Source organism: Dysidea avara, chromosome 6 (assembly GCF_963678975.1).
Source record: "Dysidea avara chromosome 6, odDysAvar1.4, whole genome shotgun sequence".
Lineage (NCBI taxonomy): Eukaryota > Metazoa > Porifera > Demospongiae > Dictyoceratida > Dysideidae > Dysidea > Dysidea avara.
In genome coordinates, this window is record NC_089277.1 from 25,284,437 (window position 1) to 25,303,681 (window position 19,245).

Below are 19,245 nucleotides of genomic sequence, written 5' to 3' on the forward strand. Positions count from 1 at the left end.
GTAGAGAATTCAGCTACAATTAAGTCACTCTCTAGAGAATTCAGTTACACAGAATTCAGCTACACACAAGTCACTGTGGAGAGAGTTCAGCTACAAACAAATTACCCTTTAGGGTGATCAGCTACAAACAAAACACTTTGCAGGGTGTTCAGCTGAAACAAATCAACCTTTAGAGCGATCAGCAATGAACAAATCAACACAAATCTACCTGTAGAGAGATCAGCTAGAAACAAATCACCCTGAAGAGAGTTCAGCTACAAAAAATCACCCTGTAGAGACATCAGCTAGAAACTAGACACAATGTAAGGAGTTCAGCTACAAGCAATCACCCTGTAGAGAGTTCAGCTAAAACAAATCAACCTGCAGAGAGATCAGCTACAAACAAATCACCTTATAGAGAGTTCAGCTACAAACAGATTACCTGTAGATAGATCGGCTACTAACAAATCAACCTGCAGAGAGATCAGCTACACACAAATCACCCTGTAGAGAGATCAGCTAGAAACTACACACAATGTAAGGAGTTCAGCTACAAACAAATCACCCTGTAGAGAGATCAGCTACAAACTAGACACAAAGTAAGGAGTTCAGCTACAAGTAAATTACCCTGTAGAGAGTTGATCTACAAACAAATCAACCTGTAGAGCAATCAGCTAGAAACAAATCACCCTGAAGAGAGGTCAGCTACAAAAAATAACCCTGTAGAGAGATCAGCTAGAAACAAATCACCCTGAAGAGAGGTCAGCTACAAAAAATCACCCTGTAGAGAGATCAGCTACAAACAAATTGCCCTGTAGAGAGATCAGCTACAAGCAAAACACCCTGTAGAGAGTTCAGCAACAAAGAAACCACCATGTAGAGAGTTCAGCTACAAACAAATTACCCTATAGAGAGATCGGCTACAAACAAATCAGCCTGTAGAGAGTTCAGCTAAAACAAATCAACCTGCAGAGAGATCAACTACAAACAAATCACCTTATAGAGAGTTCAGCTACAAACAAATTACCCTATAGAGAGATCGGCTACAAACAAATCAACCTGCAGAGAGATCAGCTACACACAAGTCAACTTATAGAGAGATCAACTACAAACAAATCACCCTGTAGAGAGATCAGCTAGAAACTACACACAATGTAAGGAGTTCAGCTACAAATAAATCACCCTGTAGAGAGTTCAGCTAAAACAAATCAACCTGCAGAGAGATCAGCTACAAACAAATCACCTTTTAGACAGTTCAGCTACGAATAAATTACCTTGTAGAGAGATCGGCTACAAACAAATCAACCTGCAGAGAGATTAACTACACACAATTCAACTTGTAGAGAGATCAGCTAGAAACTAGACACAATGTAAGGAGTTCAGCTACAAGCAAATCACCGTGTAGAGAGATCAGCTAGAAACTAGACACAATGTAAGGAGTTCAGCTACAAGCAAATCACCGTGTAGAGAGTTCAGCTACAAACAAACCAACCTGTGGAGCAATCAGCTAGAAACAAATCACCCTGAAGAGAGGTCAGCTACATAAAATCACCCTGTAGAGATATCAGCTAGAAACAAATCACCCTGAAGAGAGGTCAGCTACAAACAAAACACTTTGCAGAGAATTCAGCTACAAACAAATCAGCTTGTAGAGAGATCAGTTACACACAAATCAACCTGTAGAGAGATAAGCTAGAAACAAATCACCCTGTAGAGAGTAGCTACAAGCAAAACACCCTGTAGAGAGTTCAGCAACAAAGAAACCACCATGTAGAGAGTTCAGCTGCAAACAAATCACCTTATAGAGAGTTCAGCTACAAACAAATCACCCTGTAGAGAGATCAGCTAGAAACTAGACACAATGTAAGGAGTTCAGCTACAAGCAAATCACCCTTTAGTGAGTTCAGCTACAAACAAATCAACCTGCAGTGAGATCACCTACATAAAAGCACCTTGTACAGAGTTCAGCTACAAACAAATTACCCTGTAGAGAGATCGGCTACAAACAAATCAACCAGTAGAAAGATCAGCTACACACAAATCAACTTGTAGAGAGATCAGCTACAAACAAATCACCCTGTAGAAAGATCAGCTAGAAACTAGACACAATGTAAGGAGTTCAGCTACAAGTAAATCACCCTGTAAAGAGTTCAGCTAAAACAAATCAACCTGCAGAGAGATCAGCTACAAATAAATCACTTTACAGACAGTTCAGCTACAAACAAATTACCTTGTAGAGAGATCGGCTGCAAATTAATCAACCTGCAGAGAGATCAGCTACACACAAATCAACTTGTAGAGAGATCAGCTACAAACAAATCACCCTGTAGAGAGATCAGCTAGAAACTAGATACAATGCAAGGAGTTCAGCTACAAGCAAAATCGCCCTTTAGTGAGTTCAGCTACAAACAAATCAACCTGCAGTGAGATCACCCACAAAAACGCACTTGTACAGAGTTCAGTTACAAACAAATCACCCTGTAGAGAGATCAGGTAGAAGAATTCACCTTGTAGAGAGTTCAGCAACAAAGAAACCACCATGTAGAGAGTTCAGCTGCAAACAAATCACCCAGTAGAAAGATCAGCTAGAAGAAGTTACCTTGTAGAGAGTTCAGTTACAAAGAAACCATCATATTGAGAGTTCAGCTACAAAGAAATTACCCCGTAGAGAGTTCAGCTAGAAGAAGTCACCTTGTAAAGAGTTCAGCTACAAAGAAACCATCATGTACAGAGTTCAGCTACAAAGAAACCACCTGTACAGAATTCAACTACAAACAAATTACCCTGTATAGAGATCAGCTAGAACAAGTTACCTTGTAGATAGTTCAGCTTCAACAATTCACCCTGTAGAAAGATCAGCTAGAAGAAGTCACCTTGTAGAGTGTTCAGTTACAAAGAAACCATCATGTAGAGAGTTCAGCTGTAAACAAATCACTCTGTAGAGAGTTCAGCTACAAAGAAACCGCCATGTAGAGAGTTCAGCCTCATACAAACCACCTTGTAGAGAATTCAACTACAACAAATCACCCTGTAGAGAAGAAGTTACCTTGTAGAGAGTTCAGCTACAAAGAAACCACCTAGTAGAGAGTTTAGCTGCAAACAAATCACCTGTAGAGAGTTCAGCTAGAAACAAATCACCCCGTAGAGAGATCAGCTGGACGAAGTCACCTTGTAGAGAGTTCAGCTACAAAGAAACCATCATGTAGAGAGTTCAGCTGCAAACAAATCACCCTACAGAGAGTTCAGCTACAAAAAATCACCCTGTAGAGAGTTCAGCTAGATGAAGTCACCTTATAGAGAGTTCAGCTACAAAGAAACCATCATGTAGAGAGTTCAGCTGCAAACAAATCACCCTACAGAGAGTTCAGCTACAAAAAATCACCCTGTAGAGAGTTCAGCTAGATGAAGTCACCTTATAGAGAGTTCAGCTACAAAGAAACCATCATGTAGAGAGTTCGGCTACAAAGACACCACCATGTAGAGAGTTTAGCTGCAAACAAATCACCTGTAGAGAGTTCAGCTAGAAACAAAATACCCTGTAGAGAGACCAGCTAGAAGAGGTTACCTTGTAGAGAGTTCAGCTACAAAGAAACCATCCTGTATATAGTTCAGCTACATTTCAAGTCACCTAGTAGAGAGATCAGCTGCAAAAAAATACCCTGTGGGGAATAATGGGCATGTAATAAATATATGTATATAATTTGTATAATTACTAATAAAATCAAAAATAATTGAAGTACTAAAATTCTTCTTTAAGTTCTTTTCTTCTTCCTGTAGTAAAGAAAAAAACACATGGGTTAAAAAGCCCCAAAGCCAGCCATAGGCCGGCTTTGCAGTATACAAATACAAAAAGAAGTGATATCTAATCAAAACAGCCAAGCTGTAAAAAAAAGGTGCGGCCCCCAAAAAGGCCATGGTGAAAAAAGATGTGAAATCCAAGGTGGCAGCCAAGAAATGGCTGTGATGGTAGGTTAATGGTTACATTTTAATAACGGCAATTCAGGTGAATTTTGTGTCGCTTGGTCTTGGCACCAAATTCACCTGAATTGTTGTTATTAAAATGTAACCATTAACCTACCATCACAGCCATTTCTTGGCCGCCACCTTGGATTTCACATCTTTTTTCACCATGGCCTTTTTGGGGGCCGCACCTTTTTTTTACAGCTTGGCTGTTTTTGATTAGATAATATTAACACACTGATGTACAGACCTTGTCCAAATTGTCTTTTTTCTTACTACAAACATTTCCTTCACTACTTTTCGTGATCGCCAACTGTTTTTCGACAGTCAACTGAAAGCCTGCTTTGATGAAGTCGATAGAGCACGATTGCAACTGGCACTGCAGCAATTTGCTAAGGAAAAAAACAGTTCTCCTGGTGATATATAGCGCATTGTAGCGTTCATCAACAAAAATTATAACAGTTTGGTATCACGTGTTCTTCTGAGCATGCGCAGAGTAAATAATGGCTTACCATGCGGTAGCTTAAGAAGGATGCGGGCGGTGGATGAGAAACTAATAATCACCAAATAGGGGCCTAAGTAGTGAACTGCACAAATCAAGCTTGTAGCCCTAGCTTTCATTTGCATTAGTTATATAGTAAGACAGAGTCAGTCAGCAGAAAATTCCACTTGTATATAAATTATGACTTACAACATTAGTCACAATTACAACCACCAGGAGTAGCATCTCTCATGGCCTAGTTTATCGTCATTAATTTGTTGGAGCAATTCTCTGTTTGGCTTGCTTGGACATGTTTCCATATTTTTCAGTTTGCTGCCTGGTACTCCTTTGTGGGAGTGCTTCATTTTCCCACTCCCTGCAGTGTGCTCAATAGATGCAGGGCTTTCTGGTTAAAGTCACTGTTAGGGGTTGATTGTGTGTTGGCTGGCAGTTCATGCAGTGTTTTGTAGGCTCTGTAGGTTAGTTCTTAATTTTCTTTTTTTGCACACAAAACTAGTTAAGGCCACTTCAACTAAATTACTTGTTTCTTGGACCCGACCGACACATAAAATTTGTAAATGAAATGTTTTTGTTTATTTTTAAAGATCACGTGTTCGATCGCGTGAGTTTACGGCATCAATAATATTGTTGGCCATCCGGCGGATCTAGATGGGTTATATAAATATATATATATATATATATATATATATATACAAACTCAATCATGAGTATATTCGTACATATGTAGTTAGCTACTTATTTACAAATTTATTATTATTATTATTATTATTATTATTATTATTATTAATACTTTACAGAACTGTACAGATCAATAAACAAAATTAAACAAAATTTAAGAGCTTATAACAATTAAATTACAGAATTGAAGGTCTACCAGTGTCTTGCACTGGTAGCCATATAATTGTTAAATAAATCAAGAGATGGAGCTTGGGTTTCTGGGGTTTCGACAGAAACCCCTTTTAAATTTTGCTCAGTGGCTGTCTAAATACATAAACATTGTTGTACTGACAATTTGTCATAGCAAACAACTATATATACCACTGTATTTCAGTAGAATGCATGCAGTTGCACTTTACTAACACCATTTATAGCTATTATATCCTCTCAGCAACACTTCACTTTTCATCTCCCACTGCATTAAAAACGATCGAGATACTCTAATAGAGCAGTCATGTAACTACTCTAATAGAGCAATCAAAGCTACAGCTTGTAGTCACTATATGTGCCCTATAGTTAGCTACAGTATTTACAATGTAAAGCATTGGATTTATTGTAATTGGTAACTAAAAATCGCCTAAAATCCGATCTCAGAGCTTCTAAAATTTCCAAATTTTCCAGAGAAATGTCACCAGATGCCTTATTCAGCTGTACTAGCTTTCAGAAACCCCCTTTAAAAATCCTAGATCCGCCACTGATATCTACTTGGTTAATACAAAAAGAGTTGTAAAAGCAGACTTTGGATGGACGTACTATCAATTATCGCGCACTATGGTTTTCGATCAGCTGCCACTCACTTCATAGAAATCCAACAGCTTAGGTTATTATACCACAACGTAGCCTACACTAAGCAGCAATTATCCTCCAATAATCAGGTATGCAGGATTAATAGCGTGAGAGCTGCAGCTAATAGTATGCAAGGTCCGATAAATTCCAGGTTCGAACAAAACTTTTTAAAAAATATATATAATTATTTTAAATATTTTTTTTTATACCGGCCCTAATGGCACTCACATCCTCCCCGATCTCTAGCTAGAAGTTAAACCTAATTTAATTTATAAATGACAAAAAGCAGAAAAAAGTAAAAGCAGCTAAACCTACAGAGCCTACACAGACCTACAAAAACACCGCATGGACCGCCAGCATACACACAGCAAAACCCCCGGACAGGGGCCTTAAGAAGAAAGCCCTGCAGACTACTGATCAAACTGCAGGGAGTGGGAACATGAAACAGAGTTCAACAAAACCATTCATTTACTAACATTGCGTTTTACTACCAGAAAACAATGCCCAATTTTTTTTTCCATATCAAGACGCACAGTAGTGTGTCGTGCGGCCCAAGAAGCCGGCGTGCCACCCGTGAGTATGTTAACAGGAAGAAAGAAAACGCAATTTTCACACCTATGTAGCTCTGTGATCCCTTATCCGATTGGAACCACATTTGCTACAGACGTGCCGGCCAGCTAGGGGAGTCTACACACCAAATTTGAAGAAAATCGCTCCAGCCATTGCCGAGATACGAGCGAACAAAATTTCGTTTTAATTTCTCGTTGTTTTCTTCTTCTTCTACTTCTTCATTTCGCACACTTCGCAAAATCCGCCATAAAACACGAATGCGTGTTCGGATCGGGCTGAAATTTGGCACACTTAAAGGGCTCATTAAAGCGGATCTCTGTACCAACTTTGGTAGGAATGCGATGAACATTCACGGAGTTATGACCGATCATTTGCGTAAAATAAGGTCGAAGGTCTGTCACGCCTACAGGGTAAACTCCTTTGAAGAATCAGTTGAAAATTGATATGTAGATGGAGCAACCATCGTAGGAGTGCCTTTTTGTGGTTTGAAAGGAATCGGGATAAAGACCATGGAGATATGACACAAAATCCGATCTGTGTCAAAATTACGCGATCGATTTTTATGAATAAAAAAACTATTAGTTTTCGTGTCTACCAGGCAAACCGCTTAGAGCAACGAGCTGAAAATCAGTGTGTAGCTGGAATAATTATCATAGAAAGTCCTTGCAGTAGTACAGAAGAATCGGATTACAAACCACTGAGTTATGATTCGAAAGACAACTACGTGTAACAAATGCGAGATCGAGATACTCTAATAGAACAGTCACCCTAATAAAGCATTCAGCTGCATGTATAATTTACTCAATTATATTACATTGCAAGTTATTCTGTAGGGAATTCAGCTACAAACAAGTCACCCTGTAGTCAGATCAGCTAGAAGAAGGTACCTTATAGAGGGTTCAGCTACAAAGAAGCCATCATGTAGAGAGTTCAGCTCAAATAAATCACCCTGTAGAGAATTCAGCTACAAACAAATTACCCTGTAGAGAGATCAGCTAGAAGAAGTTACCTTGTAGAGAGTTCAGTTACAAAGAAACAATCATGCAAAGAGTTTAGCTGCAAACAAATCACTGAGTAGAAAGTTCCGCTATGAACAGATCACACTGTAGAGAATTCAGTTAAAAACAAGTCATCTTGTAGAGAGATCAGCTAGAAGAAGTTACCTTGTAGGGGGTTCAGCTACGAACAGATCACCGTGTAGAGAGTTCAGCTACAAACAAATCACCCTGTAGAGAGTTCAGCTACAAACAAATCACACTGTAGAGAGTTCAGTTAGAAAAAAGTCATCTTGTAGAGAGATCAGCTAGAAGAAGTCACATTGTAGAGAGTTAAGCTACAAAGAAACTACCATGTAGAGAGTTCAACTGCAAACAAATCACCGTGTAGAGAACTCAGCTACAAACAAATATTCCCTGTAGAAAGATCAGCTAGAAGAGTTACCTTGTAGGGTGTTCAGCTACGAACAGATCACCTTGTAGAGAGTTCAGCTACAAACAAATAACCATGTAGAGAGTTCAGCTGCAAAAAAATCAATCACTCTGTAGAGAGTTCAGCTAGAAGAAGTCACCTTGTAGAGAGTTCAGCTGCAAATAAATCACCTTGTAGAGAATTCAGCTACAAACAAATATTCCCTGTAGAAAGATCAGCTAGAAGAGTTACCTTGTAGGGTGTTCAGCTACGAACAGATCACCTTGTAGAGAGTTCAGCTACAAACAAATCACCATGTAGAGAGTTTAGCTGCAAAAAAATCAATCACTCTGTAGAGAGTTCAGCTAGAAGAAGTCACCTTGTAGAGAGTTCAGCTGCAAATAAATCACCTTGTAGAGAATTCAACTACAAACAAATCACCCTGGAGAAAGATCAGCTAGAAGAAGTTACCTTGTAGAGAGTTCAGCTACAAAGAAACCACCATGTAGAGAGTTCAGCTGCAAACAAATCATCTGTAGAGAGTTCAGCTAGAAACAAGTCACCCTGTAGAGAGATCAGCTAGAAACAAGTCACCCTGTAGAGAGTTCAGCTAGAAGAAGTCACATCGGAGAGAGCTCAGATACAAAGAAACTACCATGTAGAGAGTTCAGCTGCAAACAAACACCCTGTAGAGAACTCAGCTACACACAAATATTCCCTGTAGAGAGATCAGCTAGAAGAAGTTACCTTGTAGGGAGTTCAGCTACGAACAGATCACCCTGTAGAGAGTTCAGCTACAAACAAATCACCCTGTAGAGAGTTCAGTTACAAAGAAACCACCATGTAGAGTTCAGCTGCAAAAAAAATCAATCACTCTGTAGAGAGTTCAGCTAGAAGAAGTCACCTTGTAGAGAGTTCAGCTGCAAATAAATCACCTTGTAGAGAATTCAGCTACAAACAAATCACCCTGTAGAAAGATCAGCTAGAAGAAGTTACCTTGTAGAGAGTTCAGCTACAAAGAAACCACCATGTAGAGAGTTCAGCTGCAAACAAATCACCTGTATAGAGTTCAGCTAGAAACAAGTCACCCTGTAGAGAGATCAGCTAGAAACAAGTCACCCTGAGTTCAGCTAGAAACAAGTCACCCTGTAGAGAGATCAGCTAGAAACAAGTCACCCAGTAGAGAGTTCAGCTAGAAGAAGTCACATTGTAGAGAGTTCAGCTACAAAGAAACTACCACGTAGAGAGTTCAGCTGCAAAGAAACACCCTGTAGAGAACTCAGCTACAAACAAATCGCCCTGTAGAAAGATCAGCTAGAAGAAGTTACCTTGTAGGGAGTTCAACTACAAACAAATCACCCTGTAGAGAGTTCAGCTGCAAACAAATCACCTGTAGAGAGTTCAGCTAGAAACAAGTCACCCTGTAGAGAGATCAGCTAGAAACAAGTCACCTTGTAGAGAGTTCAGCTAGAAGAAGTCACATTGTAGAGAGTTCAGCTACAAGCAAATCACCTGTAGAGAGTTTAGCTACAAACAAATCACCCTGTAGAGAGATCAGCTAGAAGAAGTCACCTTGTAGAGAGTTCAGCTATAAAGAAACCACCATGTAGAGAGTTCAGCTAGAAACAAGTCACCCTGTAGAGAGATCAGCTAGAAACAAGTCACCCTGTAGAGAGTTCAGCTAGAAGAAGTCACATTGTAGAGAGTTCAGCTACAAAGAAACTACCATGTAGAGAGTTCAGCTGCAAACAAATCACCCTGAAGAGAACTCAGCTACAAACAAATTGCCCTGTAAAAAGATCAGCTAGAAGAAGTTACCTTGTAGGGAGTTCAGCTACGAACAGACTAGTCTCGCGTGCCAGACGGTTTGTGTGGGGGCGGCAAATAAACCGTCTGGTCACTGTTGCACACATTCCGGGACCACTGCCGGAATGTTGGCAGAGCCAATCAGATCGCTTCGCGCACTCTGTGACGAAACAACCACTAATAATTCAAATTCTTAGTGTAATAAAGAACTGAATCTCGGCTACAGATCACTTTTTCGAAAGTTTAACAACGCCATGGGCTTAGGATCTTTGTTTCCCTAGTACAGGGCTCTTAAAAGTGTTCGTATAAGAACGATCGTGGTTCGCTACGGATTTGTGAAACGACAGAATTGTCGAGGAAGACGTTCAGCAATGTTTCGAATACGTCACCAGGACATTACCAGTACAATTATTGTCTTAGTCTGCTCAAAGAGGTGATTGGAACGATTATTGCATCATCCTTGGCGTAAAACAATGCCGTGATGTAATCTAATTGTATTCCAGTGAGTTCACGGAAAGTGTGCAACAGTGACCAGACGGTTTATTTTCCGCCCCCCACACAAACCGTCTGGCACGCGAGACTACGAACAGACCACCCTGTAGAGAGTTCAGCTACAAACAAATCACCCTGTAGAGAGTTCAGTTACAAAGAAACCACCATGTAGAGAGTTCAGCTGCAAACAAATCATCCTGTAGAGAGTTCAGCTACGAAAAGATCACCTTGTAGAGAGTTCAGCTAGAAGAAGTCGCCTTTTTGAAAGTTCAGCTACAAAGCAACCACCATGTAGAGAGTTCAGCTGCAAACAAATCACCCTGTAGAGAATTCAGCTACAAACAAATCGCCCTGTAGAGAGACCAGTTAGAAACAAGTCACCCTGTAGACAGATCAGCTAGAAGATTTTACCTTGTAGAGAGTTCAGCTGACAAATCACCCTGTAGAGAATTCAACTACAAACAGATAACCCTGCAGAGAGTTCAGCTAGAGTCAAGTCACCCTGTAGAGAGAATCCTGTAAAGAGTTCATCCACGTACAAGCAAATCACCCTGTAGAGAGTTCAGCTACATTTCAAGTCACCCAGTAGAGAGATCAGCTGCAAATTATCTTGTGGGGATTAATTGACATGTAATAAATATATGCTATAATTTGTACATTTACTGATAAAATCAGAATGAGTTAAAGTATTTATAAAATCTGCTTCATCTTTTTCCTGTGGTAAAGAAAAAAATAGGTTAAAAAGTCCCGAAGCTGGCCATAGGCCAGCTTTTGGGTATACAAATACAAAAAGAAGTGAAATCTAATCAAAAACAGCCAAGCTGTAAAAAAAGGAGTGCGGCCCTTGAAAAGGCTATGGTGAAAAAAGATGTGAAATCCAAGGTGGCGGCCAAGAAATGGCTGTGATGGTAGGTTAATGGTAAAATTTTAATAACAACAATTCAGGTGAATTTTGTGCCAATTGACCAAGCGGCACCAAATTCACCTGAATTGTTGTTATTAAAATTTTTACCATTAACCTACCATCACAGCCATTTCTTGGCCGCCACCTTGGATTTCACATCTTTTTTCACCATAGCCTTTTCAAGGGCCACACTCCTTTTTTACAGCTTGGCTGTTTTTGATTAGATAATATATATACCTGTGTTCATTAGCTACCAATGACCAGAAAATGGTTTCGATATCTTTAGCATAGAGCTCGATTGAGTACGGGCCTTACGATATTTGGCGATATATTTTCGAACGCCATTTATTTTTATTTAGCCATGCCCACCAGTAGATTTTATGCTTCTGCAATAAATGCACCAGTGCTAAAGTACATGAACCAGTAAATAAGCACCTTGCATGTATAGAACTGTACTGTGAACTTGATATCAAGGATATTTTCGTTGTTGCAATGCATGTTAAGCTGTATGCATGCAGATGACACTTTAGTACATACACAACTGAAGACATAGCAATGTTACAAAGAGACTTGGACATCTTATCTGAAAGGGCAAAGAAATGGCTAATGAGTTTTAATCCTTCCAAATGTATACATTTAACTATCACCCGTAAGACACATCCGCTACCATCAAGATATTCAATCTGTGACTCAGTTATTAAACAAAGCAACAGTGCAAAATACCTTGGTGTTACTATTACAAACAATCTCTCATGGTCTTAACACATTAACAAGATGACCAACAAAGCCAATTCAACTAGAGCCTTCTTGCAAAGAAACTTAATTAAATCAGTGCTAACCGTCTGTCAAGTCAGCTTGCTACACTACTTACATCCGCCCTACACTTGAGTATGCTTCAACTGTCTGGTCTCCACATCTATAGTTGGAGATATAAATAGAATTGAAATGGTCCAACGTTGCTCAGCGAGGTTTGTGCATAACATGTACAACTTCAACCGAACAGCTAGTGTAACATTAATGCTAAACCATCTGAACTGGCCAACTTTAGAGCTCAGAAGAAATCAAACCAAGTTACATAATTATGTTTTATAAAATTATCAATAATTTTATATCAGTACCACAAAACCATCTTATCCAATCATCTACAACCACACGCGGTCACAGTGTGAGATTCATACACCTGGCAGCAAGAACTAACACGTACCTACACTCCTTTTTTCCCTCCACCGTCCGACTTTGGAACACCCTCCCAGAACATATTGTTACATCACCAGATTTGGACAAACTCAAAGCACTTTTAGAAAATTACTTATTTAACTAATCATTTGCATGTTTACATGTACCATATATACTCAATTCTGAGTCCTGTACATTACAAATAAATAAATTTTTAGCTCATACATGAAGGAGATGCAAAAAAGTGAAAAAATAAAGTAAGGAGAACCAACCTCCTGACCATCCCTATATGTTAGTCTAGATGGCCCACCACAAATACAACCATAAAATTTAAAGGGCATTGCTTTATTTACCTTATATGGGTGCATAAAGTAGCAAAATTTTGCATCTTTATGTGCCCATATAAGGTAGAAAAAGGAAAGCCCCTCATTTTTTATGATGATATTTGTAGTGGGCCACCTAGACTAACATATATAGGGATGGTCAGGAGGTTGCTTCTCCTTACATCATTTTTTCACTTTTTTGCATCTTCATGTATGAGCTAAAAATGCAGTGCAACAACGAAAATATCTTTGATATCAACTTCACAGTACAGTTCTATACATGCAAGGTGCTTATTTACCGGTTCCTGCACTTTAGCACTGGTGCATTTCTTGCAGAAGCATAAAATCTACTGGTGGGCATGGCTAAATAAAAATAAATGGAGTTCGAAAATACCGCCAAATATCGTAAGGCCCGTACTCCCTCTATGCTAAAGATATCAAAACAATTTTCTGGTCATTGGTAGCTAATGAACACAGGTATATTGTACATAAATTTGAAAAAAATTGGGAATTGATTTCTGGTAGTAAAACGCAATGTTCGTAAATGGATGGTTTTGTTCGAACCTGGAATTTATCGAACCTTGCATACTATTAGCTGCAGCTCTCACGCTATTAATCCTACATACCTGATTATTGGAGGATAATTGCTGCTTAGTGTAGGCTACTTTGTGGTATAATAACCTAAGCTGTTGAATTTCCATGAAGTGAGTGGCAGCTGATCGAAAATCATAGTTGACTCTAATAGTTTGTCAATCAAACGCCATAGTTACACGTGCTGCCATAACTTCAGTTTAAAAAATTATTACCACCTATTATTATTCCTACCTACCGACGCACTATTCAACTAGTTTCAGTCCGAGAAACAAAAGATTTAGTTGAAGTGGCCTAACTTTCACTTGTAGCTAGAGATCAAGGAGGATGGAATTTACCGTAATAGAGCCGGAAAAATTTTAACCCTTTTTTAAAAACAAACTAGAGCGAACAACAAAATAGAGCGATAACTATTACGTCACAAAATTACGTTAAAATACGTAACCGCAACTTCCGCGGGGCACCTTCAAGAGGCTACAACTCGGCTTCTGGTGCTTCATTCGGCATGAAACTTACTCAGAACAGAACAGAAGTTGGGAAACATGATAAAAAACGTCACTTGGGCATCAGGGAAAAGCATTGTCACTAAACAACACTTCAGTAAGAAAGAATGAACAATAATGAACCATTGTATGTCAATTTGTCAATATAAACGTTGTGGGACTTCTATCGCACTTTTCAGAAGTGTCAAAATCCTCGGCTTGTTCCCACGCAATTATCAGCCATAACGATGACTCGCCCAGCACGGTTCAAACTAACCTGCACTAGCTACTTAAATATCTGTTATACTACTCTCTTCCTTGTTCCTGACAACGTTAGAAATACAGTCTCAGGCGAAGTAAACTCGTGCCCCATGCAATGGCATGCGTACATTTTCTGCCCCGCGGAAGTGATTATGTATAACGACTGTGACGTCACACTGTGAAAATTTAGTAGTGAATTGCTCTACCACAATAATCACTACTTTTTAGTAGTGACGTTCACTACTTTTTGTAGTGAACGTCACTACTTTTTGTAGTGAACGTCACTACTTTTTGCAGTGAACGTCACTACTTGGTGATCAATGTAGTGACGTTCACTACAAAATTAGTAGTGAACGTCACTACACAAAAATAGTGAGTATTGTGGCAGACATTAGTAGTGACGTTCACTACATTTAGTAGTGACGTTCACTAGTTTGTTTTTACTGTGCAGGAGTTACCGCTCCTACACCGTACGCAAGGAAATTCAAGGACCATTAACACAAGAATCGTTTGACTTTTTTGGTCAAATCCACTTGGTGAACCATCCGGTGGTTGCTGCATATGGAATAGTGAGAGAACTGAGAAAGAGGTAAAAACACTTGGCTGTGACAGTGACACACTATAAGGCTATAATATATGTAGTAGCTACAAGGCTGGCGTATATGGGTTGGCCGTGTTCTGGCTTGGGCCACACCACTTCTTGGATACACATTATCACTCATGATACTCTAGACATCATCATCTCTGAACTTGAAGTTATTGTTTTTATCTGACCAAAGTTTCCATTGGTCCTGCATCTAGGCAGTAGGCAGCCACCCATTATAAATATTGAATAATGCTCTATTAAAATATTTCACTTCAAAAAGTGACAGATCTGTTAGAGCTAAGGAGCTATGTACAATGCATTTGAGTGCTCTATGTATTTCAGTTTGCATTTTCCACTGACTGCTCTATTAGGGAGTACCAATCTATTTTCAAGTAATTGACCCCATGGTTTGAAATATCCACCTAATATGCTAGCATAGGACTCCAGCCTATTATGCTTTATTATGCTGGCATATTTGACACATGCCAGTAATTGTACTGCACTACCGCATGGGGTATTTGATATATGGTGTTCCATTGGCCCATTGTGAACACAAAATGACCCACACATCTCATAGCTTCTGCTCCAATTTTCTCAGCAGTAGTTCAGCTTTGTCACTAATACACATCAAACATAAGCTGATTGGCCCAGTGGTATACTACTGGTGGAGCAGTAGATGTCTGGGTTGGGCTAGTTTGGCTCAGAGTTGAAATACTTATCAAAAACCCTACTACTGCATGTAATCAGAGTACATCATTCACTTTCATGGTCAATAGCAGTAGTAATGATCTCTGTGTACATTAGAAATCCATGCTTTGGACGAGGACCAGAAGAAGACAGTCATGAAGCATTGAGGTGTTTATTGGATGGCCTGAAAATGGAAGAAATTGATGTAAGTACAATACTGACCCTGCTCTTCTGGTTTATCTGCAGCCAATTAAAATGATCATTTAATTGTTTTCATTGTAATTGTATTTTCTATTGGTCTGTCAGAGTAGTTGTATCACCATTAATTATATAGTAAAGGAATGACCCAATTATTCCAACATTTGACTAGTTTGTTCCTCTGATCACATGACATGATGAAGAAAAAGTTTTTTGCTCTCTTATATTAGTGACTGGATTTGTGAAAAGAAGCCTTCCACACACATCCAATTCTATGAACTTGGAAGACCATAACTTAAGTTTCAAGAAAGATACAAACAAAAAAGTGGCCATCTCAGCAAAACCCCAACTTGTTCGCACATGAGACCAACAATGTTTTAAAACAATTATGCATGCTAAAATGAAAAAAATACGTAATTTTTATTGGGCCATTACTCAGAGAAAGAAGACTCAAATCAACTAAAACAATACACCATCTTATTTGCCGAGCTCTTTGTTTTGGTTCTGTAGCCCCAACGGTATGCATGTCACGTGCATTTATTTACGATGCTGTAAAACATAAACAAGATTGTCATCATTTCTTCAACTAAACTGCCTTCACACCCATATATGTAAGTGACTACAGGGCTAATACTACAAGTAGAAGGAAAAATTAGGAATTTTAAGCTGGATTAGGGATCAAAGAACAAAAAAACAGGGAAACAAGGGAACAGCTAAAATGTTATGAAACAAGGGAGGTTGCCTATACCTGCAGATATACTAGTGGACATCTAATCCCTACTCTTCAGTCTACATGTATAACCATGACTGAATCAAACAGTGCAGTAGTACAGTTTAAGTAGGGATCCCTCAAAAGTTTCATGCGGTTCCCAAAATTCCACCTTCAAATATCATCATCCTAGAGACATTTTATGCGACAAAAATCACCTTTACGGAATAGTACTAGTCCATATCAGAGTTGAAACCGGGTCACTACTGCTGACCCGGATGACCCATTGACCCGGATAGCAATCCGGGTCAGACCGGATTTGACCCGGATTAATTAAAGCTGAGGCGTGCGATAAGAGCTATGTTTTGGCTAGTCTCGAACGAGCGAGTGAAACTACATTTTGAGCGTTCGATTCATGTTGAGTAAACAGGGGCAGATCGAGACTTTTAAAAAGGGGGGGGGGGGGGTTTCACTTTGGAATTGCAACTTCAGCCTAGTTGCAGGTTGAAGACAAAAAAAAAAAAAAAAAGGTCATCACCTACTGACAATAGCTACCCCTCACCATAGATACTCTCAGTTTTGTGCTACATACTGCACTTACTAATAAATGAGCGTGGCTGAGCGTACAAGCTTAATATATTAGCTACATTATTATTCTAAAGGAGACAGGTGCATGCCCCTCAGCAACAGCAAGGTCGACAGCTGGAGGCACACAGGAATGCTTGGATCTAGAACGTGATCCCCTGATACACAATTTACTGAAGAGTGCAACAAGGAGAAAAGCGAAGCCTGCCCATAACCACAGAATATAGGGAACTCCACTGCTCATTGAGAAAAAGTGCAAGATGTTTATAAGTGATGGTATCTACCTTCCACATACCTACAGATGTGGAAAATACAGGTGGACTAATACAAGTTACTTTGTAGCTAGCTGTGCCATAACTAAATAAACTAGTATTTTAAATAATTAATTAAGTAGGGATCTATGCAATAAAAAAGTAATGAAACAAGAGATGAATGATGGTGTTACAGCAGAGCTCAGTGGGAAAGTCTCTACTTTGGCACATTAGCTATTATTATTTTGTTCAATGCCAAAGTAGGGACTTCCCACTGAGCTATGCTGTAACACCATCATTCATCTCTTGTTTCACTACTCTTTATTGCATAGATCCCTACTTCATATCTAAATTAACAATTAAAAAAAATACTAGCTAGGGATTACATGTCCACTAGTATATCTGCAATCCAGCTTATAATTCCTAATTTTTCCTTCTACTTGTTTGTTTACTTTTTATAACACAATTATGACTACTGAATCCATATGTACCACATTAAAAGAAAGAATGGTGCCAGGCATTCCATAAAATAATTTTCCATCAGTCTGAACGTGAATTCCAATAATCAATTATGCACTGAAAAGTGAGGTTACCATTACGCTTCATTTGTAGCTATGCTCCGCTTGTTACACAGCATTTCAAATGAAGAACAGTACAAGAAACGTCTCTGCAATGAATCCAGTCGCTAGGGAAAATGTAGATGAAAGCATGACAAGGGACCAAAGAAAAAAAAGCAGGGAAACAAAGGAACAGCTAAAAGTTGTGAAACAAGAGAAGTTTCCTATACCTCAGCCAGAGGGAAGCCATATTGCACTATCACAAATTGACACCTTGCATTGTCAGCAAAAAGAACTCAAATACAAAGGAGGACAAAGGTAAGTCCATGGTACATGCATTGTACTTACTGTACATGTGGTTGATGAAAAGGCACATCTCGGGACAAAGTGACGTTGAACAGTGAAAAAATCAAACCCTTAGCCTTATCCATTGTCAAATTATGCTTGGCTGAAGGCATCAGTTGGTTAGTCAGTAGATAATTAAGTTAAGTAGGAAATTTTTAAAATTCTATAGAAACCTGTTTGAAGGGTTTAGGGTCACTCTAAAGGAATTTTTGGGCTTGGCTATGCCTAACAAATACTGCCAAGCTGTTATGAAGGAAATTTGAGGCTGGTTTAAGGGTAATATTTTTGGGAAAGAAAGCCCAAAACTGCATGATCCCTGTAATGGTTGATTTGCTAATCTATGGTGAACATATTAAACCAAATTCCAATATTGTAGACTAATGCAAACGGAAGTTGTGGCTGCATATGTAAGAGCCTGTAGTTAATTTAGTCACTGTACAAATCGGTTTTTTCTCTCTCTCTTTCTACTCTAATTCCAAAACTACGCACCACAATAGGTTAAAAAACTTTGGTAATCCATCGCTAGACAATGCTGAAAAAAACCTGAAAATTGTGCAAGCAAGTCAGGTTTTGTTGAGATGGTTACAAATACAATTTGTATTATTTTTTACCCTGAACAGAAAATCAAAGAATTCTTTTATGCTAAATATAAGTATGGAGTCACTAAAGATCCTGATTCTCAGAAGCATCTTGATGGAGAAGATAAGTTGATGTTAAAACGTTAGAAGACATCATTAATTTTGTATTCAGCAACATGCATCCACAATAAAATTTCATAACTAGTAACCTGTACGATTCTTTGTCTTTTTACCATTACCTTGTGACCACAGAATATTTACGTCTGGCTGCTAAACAGAAAATTCCTATTGAAACCATAGTTGGTGGGGCACAAGTTAGCACTTCAATCTGCTGAGAATGCTGCATGGTAAGTCCTACTGTCTGTATGAAATATGTTGAGAATACTGTACTTAAGCTGTGTAATCTTTTTGTAGGCTATTCAAAATGAAGAAAACTTTTTGACATCTCTCTCTCTCTTTGCCAGCAATTAAGGTATGATATTTACTACAAATTGATAAGATCTATTACAATACGTATAAATGTACATATCTTGTACAGACCAAAAGTTATCTGTAATTGTGCTATCTATAGCCACACACGGTATCTGAGTATGCTATCTAATCACTGTCCAAAAGTGGAACACACAATCATGGTGATGATATTCTTATTGCCAACGAGTCTAGTGTCCCACCTGTATTGGACAGATCTACAAATATGAGTGTTATTGTACATGTAGATTCAGAAGTTCCAGTTGGAAATTATCACTCCCAAGAAGATGAACAACAGTATGGAGATGATACTGGTGTACACTAT

At 38.9% G+C, this 19,245-nt stretch overlaps 1 long non-coding RNA gene across 1 annotated transcript; it reads left to right on the forward strand.

Moving 5' to 3' along the window:
• Positions 1-18,617: 18,617 nt before the first annotated feature.
• Positions 18,618-19,245, forward strand: LOC136257492 (uncharacterized). Its single transcript, XR_010702031.1, has 3 exons — positions 18,618-18,799; positions 18,867-18,924; positions 19,024-19,245. It is a non-coding gene; the product is annotated as an uncharacterized lncRNA (long non-coding RNA).